Source organism: Electrophorus electricus, chromosome 3 (assembly GCF_041902795.1).
Source record: "Electrophorus electricus isolate QZ-2024a chromosome 3, ASM4190279v1, whole genome shotgun sequence".
Classification (NCBI taxonomy): domain Eukaryota; kingdom Metazoa; phylum Chordata; class Actinopteri; order Gymnotiformes; family Gymnotidae; genus Electrophorus; species Electrophorus electricus.
The window spans coordinates 22,581,893-22,591,382 of record NC_137499.1 but is presented as its reverse complement, the minus strand read 5'-3'; positions in this window follow the sequence as shown (position 1 = coordinate 22,591,382).

Genomic DNA, 9,490 nt, shown 5'->3' with positions numbered 1-9,490 from the left:
TAGTAGTAGTAATAGTAGTAGTAGTAGTAGTACTGGTAGTAGTAGTAGTAGTAGTAGTAGTGGTAGTAGTAGTATTAGTAATAGTAGTGGTAGTAGTAGCAGTATTAGTAGTAGTAGTAGTAGTAGTAGTAGTAGTAGTAGTAGTAGTAGTAGTACTGGTAGTGGTAGTAGTAGTAGTGGTAGTATTAGTATTAGTTGTAGTAGTAGTAGTAGTAGTGGTAGTAGTAGTATTAGTAATAGTAGTAGTAGTGGTAGTAGTATTAGTAATAGTAGTAGTAGTAGTAGTACTGGTAGTAGTAGTAGTAGTAGTAGTAGTAGTAGTAGTATTAGTAATAGTAGTGGTAGTAGTAGCAGTATTAGTAATAGTAGTAGTAGTAGTAGTAGTAGTGGTAGTATTAGTAGTGGTAGTAGTAGTATTAGTTGTAGTAGTAGTAGTGGTAGTAGTAGTATTAGTAATATTATTATTAGTAGTAGTAGTGGTGGTAGTAGTAGTAGTGGTAGTAGTAGTATTAGTAATAGTAGTAGTAGTAGTAGTAGTAGTAGTGGTAGTAGTAGTAGTGGTGGTAGTAGTAGTATTAGTAATAGTAGTAGTAGTAGTGGTGGTAGTAGTAGTAGTAATAGTAGTAGTAGTAGTGGTAGTAGTAGTAGTAATAGTAGTAGTAGCAGTAGTAGTAGTACTGGTAGTGGTAGTAGTAGTAGTGGTAGTATTAGTAGTTGTTGTTGTTGCAATAGTAGATTTATAATAAGAAGCCCACCCAGTCTCTTCTACTAATTGGCATCTACAGGCCACCTGGAGCCTACTCAGAATTTATTGATTAAATGAGTTTGCAGATTTCCTATCTAATCTACTCACTCTAGTAGAAAGAGCCATTATTGTTGTTGATTTCAGTATTCACTTTGATAGTGCCCAAGACCCTCTGAGATCAGACTGTAGTTCTATATTAGAATCATCCAATATATAAGAGAACCCACACACTCTGGTGGACATACACTTGATTTAGTACTGACATACAGTGTAGACATAGAGAACATATTATACTACCCCAGTCGGATGCCATCTCAGACCATTACCTAATTTCATTTGAACTACATATGATCCACAATATTGTAACCTCACTACCACATGATCACGTCAGCCACTGCATCTAGATTTATTGCGAATCTCCCAGAATTATCATTTGTGACTAGGATATGCTCAAAAGCCACAGAACTTGATCAAATGACTGAATGCAAAGAATCTGTATTTTGCTGCACACTCAATGATGTTGCTCCACTTAAGAATTTAGGGACAAAAAAATTAGCACCATAGTATAACGATCACATTTGCAACTTAAAACAGAATACTCAAAAAACAGAACATAAATGGCACCACACTAAACTTGTAGCTTGCATAGGAGAGCTTTCTCAAGTATAGAAAGGCACTTATTACTGTTCGAATATCTTATCTATCAACAATTAGTACCACTAAGTGTCAAAACAAGTTCGAGCTAGTTCAAAATGCAGCAGCCAGAGTTCTTACAAGAACTAGAAATTTGGATCACATTACTCCTATCTTAACTACTTTACATTGGCTCCCAGTAAAACTTTGTATTGATTATAAAATACTTCTGTCACGATTAGTCCCTCCCAGTCTCTGTGTTCCATTTTTTTCCCTGTCTTGTGTATTTTAGTTCTAAACCGTAGTTTTGTTTTCTCCGCCCCTCGTTTGATTGCTTACACCTGTCCCTCGTTTCTACCTTGTTAAGTTCATGTATTTAAACCCTGTTGTGTTCGCTGTGTCTTGGCTGTTCATTGTGTTTACTTCATTGCATTTATGCATTCATTGTGGTTGTGTTTGGTGAATGTTTTTGAATGCATGTATTTAAGTTTGTACTCTGTGCCTTTGTGTTTCTTAACCCTTGTTATAACCTGCTTCCCCTGTTTGCCTTTGTGTGTTTTGTTTGTTTGATCATGTATCCCTGTGCTCTACTTGTTGGCTCTATGACCCTGGTCTACTCTGACTACAACTCTTGATTTGCCCCTACTAAATCTCGCTCTTCTCTGCTCATGCGTCCGCCTCCTTACCACTCACCATTACAACTTATAATGACCTACAAAGAAAATCTACAACAGGGGCCAGAGCCTTATCCTATAAAGCTCCCAGACTATGGAATAACCTTCCTGTAAATGTTTGCGACTCAGACACAATCTCAATATTTAAAGCTAGGCTGAAAACCTATCTGTACAGTTAGATATTTTATTAACTACTTCCCATCTTAGGTGTAGCTCTGAGAGTCCATGGGCACTGAGAAAACTGGGATGTTATGATGCTGTCACTTCACCTCTAAGGTTTGTTGACTGAAAGTGGTGGAGTGCTGATGTTCCAGGGTGCCCTCATACCTGTGGTTCCTTCTGGCTCTTTCCTTATAGCTGTGCTGCCGGATCTAAATCTGCCGAAGTCTATCTTTGCACATTATAGTTCCCTAATGTACACACCCTCATATCTGGACATGCCTAATAATATATTCTCTCTTTCTGCGGAAGTACACCTGCCACTGATGTCATGTTGTTACTGAGCCTCAACAAGTCTCAGCTGCCATGGCTTCTCCCACCATCCCTTGCTGCCCTTCTGCTGTGGCTCACCACACCTCCACCCCAGTCAACTACTTCTCTGTTGCCGTTGATGGACGTCCTCAGGCAGGATGGGTTTCAGACACACGAACACCATCGAGACCAGACTAGGACTTCTAGAAAACTGGAATAGACAATGATTGCTTATTTCTTTATTTTTATTTTATTATTATTATCTTTTTTTATTTTTCTCTCTCACTACTTATTCTGCTCCTATTTGTTTATATTGTTGCTATTGTAGTGTCCATTATCGGCCTTGGCTTACTCAGTGGGGGCTTGGACTCGGACATGTGTAAAGCTGCTTTGTGACAATGGCTGTTGTAAAAAAAAAAAAAAAAAGCTATGTAAATAACTTTGACTCTCAGTTGTTTGTTAAGATAAAGAAGAGCAATTCCCAGCTGACCATTGTTTTCTTTCTAAGTTATGTCCTGTCCCCTCAACCCAGGATCATTAAGGCATTTCAGCCATTCCTGGAGTTTTGGCAAACTTCTACTGATGCTTCATTCATTGCTCCAGCACTATCACCACCCTGCTCGCCTCACTCCTCAAAGGTGCCCTGTACAGTCCCCTGGTTTTCCAGCTCCTGCTGACCAGCATCTAAGAATTCCAAGGCTGATCCTTGTTCCACATCCATGACCTGGAGAGTGAGCCTACCATCATGGTTAATCCCATCCTTTGAGATATAGATAAAGTAATCTCAGAGGGGGTGCCTAGAGACTCTAGGCCATCTGACTGTCCAACCTAACCCCTGTCCATCCTTGGTCCCACCTCAGTGGACCTTATCATGGACCTCCCAGTCTCTGGACCATTCTTGTAGTGGTTGATCATTTTTCTAAAGCCTGATATCTTCCTCCTGTCTTTGGTCTCCCCACTGAGTTTGTACCAGAAAGTTGGCTGATACCTATACTGCTTCTGGTGCAACCAACTAAGGGTTTGGTCTGTTTCTCCCTTGGGCCAAAGGCACCCAGAACTCATTTATACATCCTCAGTGCTATCTTGGATTTCATCCTCCCCTCTTTCCCTGGACACCAAGAGGTTAGGAGATTCTGGCAATCCATGAATGATTTGAGCCACCATACCTGTTTTCTGGATCCACCTTTTTATCTACACTGTTGTAGGCATTACATGGAAATTAAACAAGTTAGACCAGATCAACATTCCACCCCTGCCACACACATAGCACACACATAGACACTGACACATGTGTAAGTCTGCTTTAGTGACTATTTTCCAATTCAAGACCGGAATCTGATAGAGGCTCTCCCTGACGCTCCCTGATCTCTCCCTGATGCTCGGTATCGTCCCGTCCACTTTCAAGTGATCCACCATCATCCCTGTCCCGAAGAAACCTCGACCCTCCGGCCTCAATGACTACCACCCTGTTGCCCTCACATCAGTCGTGATGAAATGCTTTGAAAAGCTAGTCAGAGACTTCATCACATCTTCACTGCCAGCCTCCATGGACCCACTGCAGTTTGCATACTGCCACAACCACTCCACTGATGATGCAATTGCACATCTGCTCCACACCACATTGACCCACCTGGACAAAGGGAAGGGTAATTATGTTAAAATGCTGTTTGTCGACTACAGTTCAGCATTTAACACTATCATCCCCTCCCTACTCACTACTAAGTTGGGAGATCTAGGACTGCATACATCCCTGTGCGACTGGATCTCCAACTTCCTAACAGACAGACCACAATCAGTATGGGTGGGCAACTGTGCCTCATCCACCCTCACCCTCAGCACTGAAGCTCCTCAGGGTTGTGTCCTAAGCCCCCTGCTCTACTCACTGTACACCTACGACTGCACAGCCACTTCCAGCTCCACCATCATTGTCAAGTTTGCTGACGACACCGTTGTCATGGGCCTGATCTTGGACAACGATGAGAGGGCCTACCTGGAGGAGATTAAACACCTGGAAAACTGGTGCCAGGAAAATAATCTCCTCCTAAACGTCAGCAAGACAAAGAAGCTGATCGTGGATTGCAGCAAGAAGCAGGAGCGGCACTACCAACCTGTGAGGATCAGTGGAACCACGGTGGAGAGAGTAGATAGTTTCAAGTACCTTGGTGTTCACATCTCGCAGGACCTGTCCTGGTCCCGCCATACCAACTCCCTGGCAAAGAAGGCTCGTCAGCGTCTTTACCACCTCAGACGCCTAAGAGACTTCAGACTGCCCTCCAAGGTACTGCGGAACTTCTACACCTGCACTATTGAGAGCATCCTCATGGGGAACATCACAGTCTGGTTTGGGAACAGCACCAAGCAGGACAGACAAGCACTCGAAAGGGTGGTGCGTTCAGCTGAGCACATCACTCATACGGAACTTCCTGACCTGCAGACCATCTACAACAAGCCGTGCCAGACCAAGGCCAGGAGGATTGTGAAGGACCCCACCCATCCCAACAATAGACTCTTCTCTCTGTTGAGGTCAGGGAAGCGCTTTCGCTCCCTGAAGACCAAGACAGAGAGTCTGAAGAGGAGCTTCTTCCCACAGGCCATTCAGGCCCTGAATCAAGGAAACTAATAAACTGTGGGGACCACCACCACCATGTAACATAACTGTAATATGTTCAATTACCACCATGTAACATAACTGTAAATATGTCAATTGCAAGATGGGACTGTACATTCTGTACATTGTGTACATACATATTTAAATATCCATATATACATTGTACATTGTGTATATAAACATAATATACATATATTGTACATACACTGTTAATATATTTTTGTATATATATAGAATATATTTCTCTATACACCCCTGTTTTCTTTTTCCTCAGTTTGGACAGAGCACGCAACCATTTCACTGCGAGTTATACTGTGTATGACTATGTATGTGACAAATAAACCAAACTTGAAACTTGAAACTTGAAGAGGATTTTGTCTTTCTGGTTAAACATTATTCAGAAAAGGCAGAGCCAAATGGAGTATCGTTTAGTCCAAACTTCAGCATAGTTTCAGAAAAGCTGTGTAATTGAAGGACTTTAAAAAAGTTCATATCTGTTGGCCTGATCATATGCTTAAAGGAACTTTGAGCTTCATGACATGATGTTATAAGAATCAACCTCAGAAGAGGTAAAAATGCTTTCAGGTATTTAGTGGATATTGCTAAACTATTATAGATTAAAGTTCTGGACAGGGCTGATTAAGAGGTGGTTGCACTACAGTATTTAGCTTCAGCACACTGTTGTAATGCACATGTCACAGCAGATCGTATGTCCGGATGAATTATTGCTTGGATTGTCCCCATCTCTTCTACAGGTTCATATCACAGCTGACAAGGTAAGTTAAAATAAAGGAAGTTAAAATAAGAAATTAAAAATTTTCAAGTACATTTAACACACACATACACACATCATAAAATCATTTGAGTCAGTTTCTGGGTCTGAAAAACCCACCCAAGCTGACTGATTTATGTGTTTCATTTATACTGTTCTAAAACTTTGACATGTCTTTGATAATTATTTAGTTTGAGACTCCAAAGATTGTTTTGCAGTCTTTTTTGTTATGGGATATATCCACCCCTGCCCTGTCTAAGTAGGGAAAGTAAAAATGGGAATAGGTACAAGATACAAATTATGGTACAATAGGTACAAATTATGATTACCAATAGAAGAAGATGAGAAGATGTTAGAGGCATTATCTTCACTAGAAATAGTCCAGGGGTGAATTAGGCAAGAATGAACTATTTATCAAAATCTAGATCTTGGTTTCTCTAATGGACTAATTATTTGCTACCGTGAACAGTTCTCACTCAATTTATTTATTTACAAATCAGAATTCCATGGTAACAAATGGCATGTTTATATTATTAAACAATTGTACATTGAAAACTTGACATTGGACGACATTTCAAAAATGACATATTGAAATATTTCCAGTAAACCTTAAAAAAGTATTGTTGACATTGTTGGTGTTGGCATACCTGTTTTATCAATATACCTGTCAACACTGATGGTTTTATGGCTTGTTTCTTGTTCCATGCATTACTTCTTTGCCTCAACAAATGTTAAAATCTATTCACATGCAGTCTTCTGTGTGTTACCTGCCAAACCTAATCATTTTTTATCCACTATAATAACATTTCAAGTTCACAGGTCTTGTGCCTGTCGAATAAAATATTGGCAAACTAGTAGTTAAACTGCTTTTGTAGGACACCCATTAAAGGTTGAAAGCACCTCAGGTACCAGGCTTGGGACTTAATCACACATTCTCTCACTTATACCAAAGGGACTGTAGGCACCCAAGTAGTTTTGGAGTGCATCATTGAGACAGAAGTAACTGATGTTGCTTTGCATTCATATTGTCTTTGTTAATTTTAGGGGAATAACAGGATAATCTGTAATTCTTTCATTCAAGGTGAGTGGATTATACAAGATTATACAAGGTGAGTGGATTATAAGTGCAAAACACTATCCAAACTAAGTTTTGTTCTTGTACAACTGATCTCCTATTCTTTATTCTTTCTTTATACCCAGTGAATGAAACTGGGAGCTGCAGAGCTGCTTAATATTCTGGAGGACCTTTCAAAAGAGGAGCTGGAGAAATTTTGTTTCTTTCTAAGCAGTGATAACAATGACCAAAGTTTCAAACCTATCCCATGGAGTAAGGTTGAGGACGCAAATCCAATCAAAGTTTTAAAGACTTTGCTGGGCAACTATGCTGATGAAACTCTGAATGTTATGCACTCCATCCTTAAGAATATTGGTAACAACAGACTGCTACAGAAATTAAGCAAGCTTCAAGAGCGTAACACAAGTAAAATACTTGCTCTTTAAACCAATTATGCATCCAGTTAAATATATATACATACACAGCCGGTGAACCAACGAACCAGGATGTAATCTGGGAGATGTTTTAACTTTCCTGATCCAGAACTGTAGAGGTATTAGAAGTTTCATTGTAATTGTACCCAAGGTTTCCAGAAAAACAGAATGTTTTGTACAGAGGTCTTTCATCAGATGCACAAGCAAAGTGCTTCATATATAAGCCCATATAAAATATTACTTTCATCATGTGATTAAAAATTGTGTGATTTTGGTTCACCCAACACTTTTTATAATATTATTTTTTACCTTCTGTACATTTTTGGATGTACTCTGTGTTCTCACAGCTGTCCAAACAATATGACTGCACGACAGATTCTTTTATCCTCCAACACTGCCTTTCTCAGATGGGGACAGAGCCACACATAAAACTGCTAAGAACCCAGGAGTCTCGCCCACTTCACCTGGAGCTGGAAACCCTTCCATCTCTCCTATTGCTCCCAAGGGGTTCATAGTATTAGAAATTGTAGCTGGATACTCTAATGCACAAACTTTATGACTATTAATAATATTCAAAAGACCAGCCACCTGAATATACTATGAAACATTATTATTGCCAATAAAGTTTACACAAAAGAAAAGACAATGACTAATCAATCTAACTTCAAACTGGAATTACACTCATCATTCATGACCTGTAACAGATTAGAAATAGGGAAAACTAAATATTCCATTATACAGATCTCAACACAATTCTTGCACCAAACTAAAACTCTGCCATATAAATTTACGGCATTTAGCAAACGATCTTATCCAGAGTGACTTACAAAAGTGCTTTGTCATTTACTCATAGAATACATCCTAGCCAGTACAGTAGGTTAGAGTCCAATATGCCAATGATCTAGAATACTGTAGAAACACAGGGATCACTGCTGATGCCTAGAAGTACAAAATACATAAGGTCCCTCTTAAACAATGACAAGTGTAATAAACAATAAGTGCTAGAGTTTGTTAGACAACATCAGACAACAACAATACCCTACAATAAGTATTAATTTAGTCAGTCAATATGGGATCAGGGTCAGTTGTCTTTTGAATATTCCACGAATAGATGGGTCTTCAGTTTGCGTTTGAAGACTGCAAAGGACTCTGCTGTCCGGACAGCAAATGGGAGTTCATTCCACCATCTTGGAGTGAGGACAGAAAATAGTCTCGAGCTTGTCTTCCATGAGACCTGAAGCATGGTATTTCAAGCCGACCCATACTTGAGGTTCAAAGTGCTCAAGGTACGGATCGGGCTTTGACCATTTACCTCATGTATGAAGGGACTGGTCCATTTTTGGCTTTGTAGGCAAACATCAAAGTTTTAAATCTGATGCGTGCAGCTACTGGAAGCCAGTGAAAGTGTTACACTTCGGGACTGCTGCACTGTGCTCCTGATCCAGTTTGGGATTTGAGACTGTCTGTGCACCTCGTTGCTGGCCCTGCCCTTCCTTGAGTGATTGTTGTGTCTTATATAAGGACCCTGCTGGAAGAAGAAGGGAGCTTGTCCAAGCTCATTCTTGAATTGGTGTACTGGTGCATGATTTGTGAGTTTGTAGTCTTTGCTGTGCTTATCTTGTCTTGTGATATCCCTAGTTAGCTTATGTTTGTGTATGTGTAGATCTGTACATGAGCATTCCCTGGGTTTTGTTTATCATTGTGATCCCTGTGATAGATTAAATGTTTTTGTGTATGTTCATATGTATAGTTACTGATTGTAGGGTGTGGTGCCTGTTTGTTTGGGTTTGGGGTTATTGTCTGTTTATTGTCAGTGAGTTGGTATAGGATTGTATTTCAATCCTGTGTAGTTTCAATCCTGTATTTCAGTCCTGTGTAGTTAGTTGTGGTGTTTGTTTTGGTAGTGTGTGTTTTGTTTGTTATGTTGGCAATTATCCACTCCTGAAGTTATTCAGTGTTTGTATATATATATATATATATATATATATATATATATATATATATATTTTCACCATTTAAATACATAAAATTTCACCTCGTCTACCAGTTCAGTCCAGTGATTAATCATTCCAAATACCATCCTGCTACGAGTCTTTTCA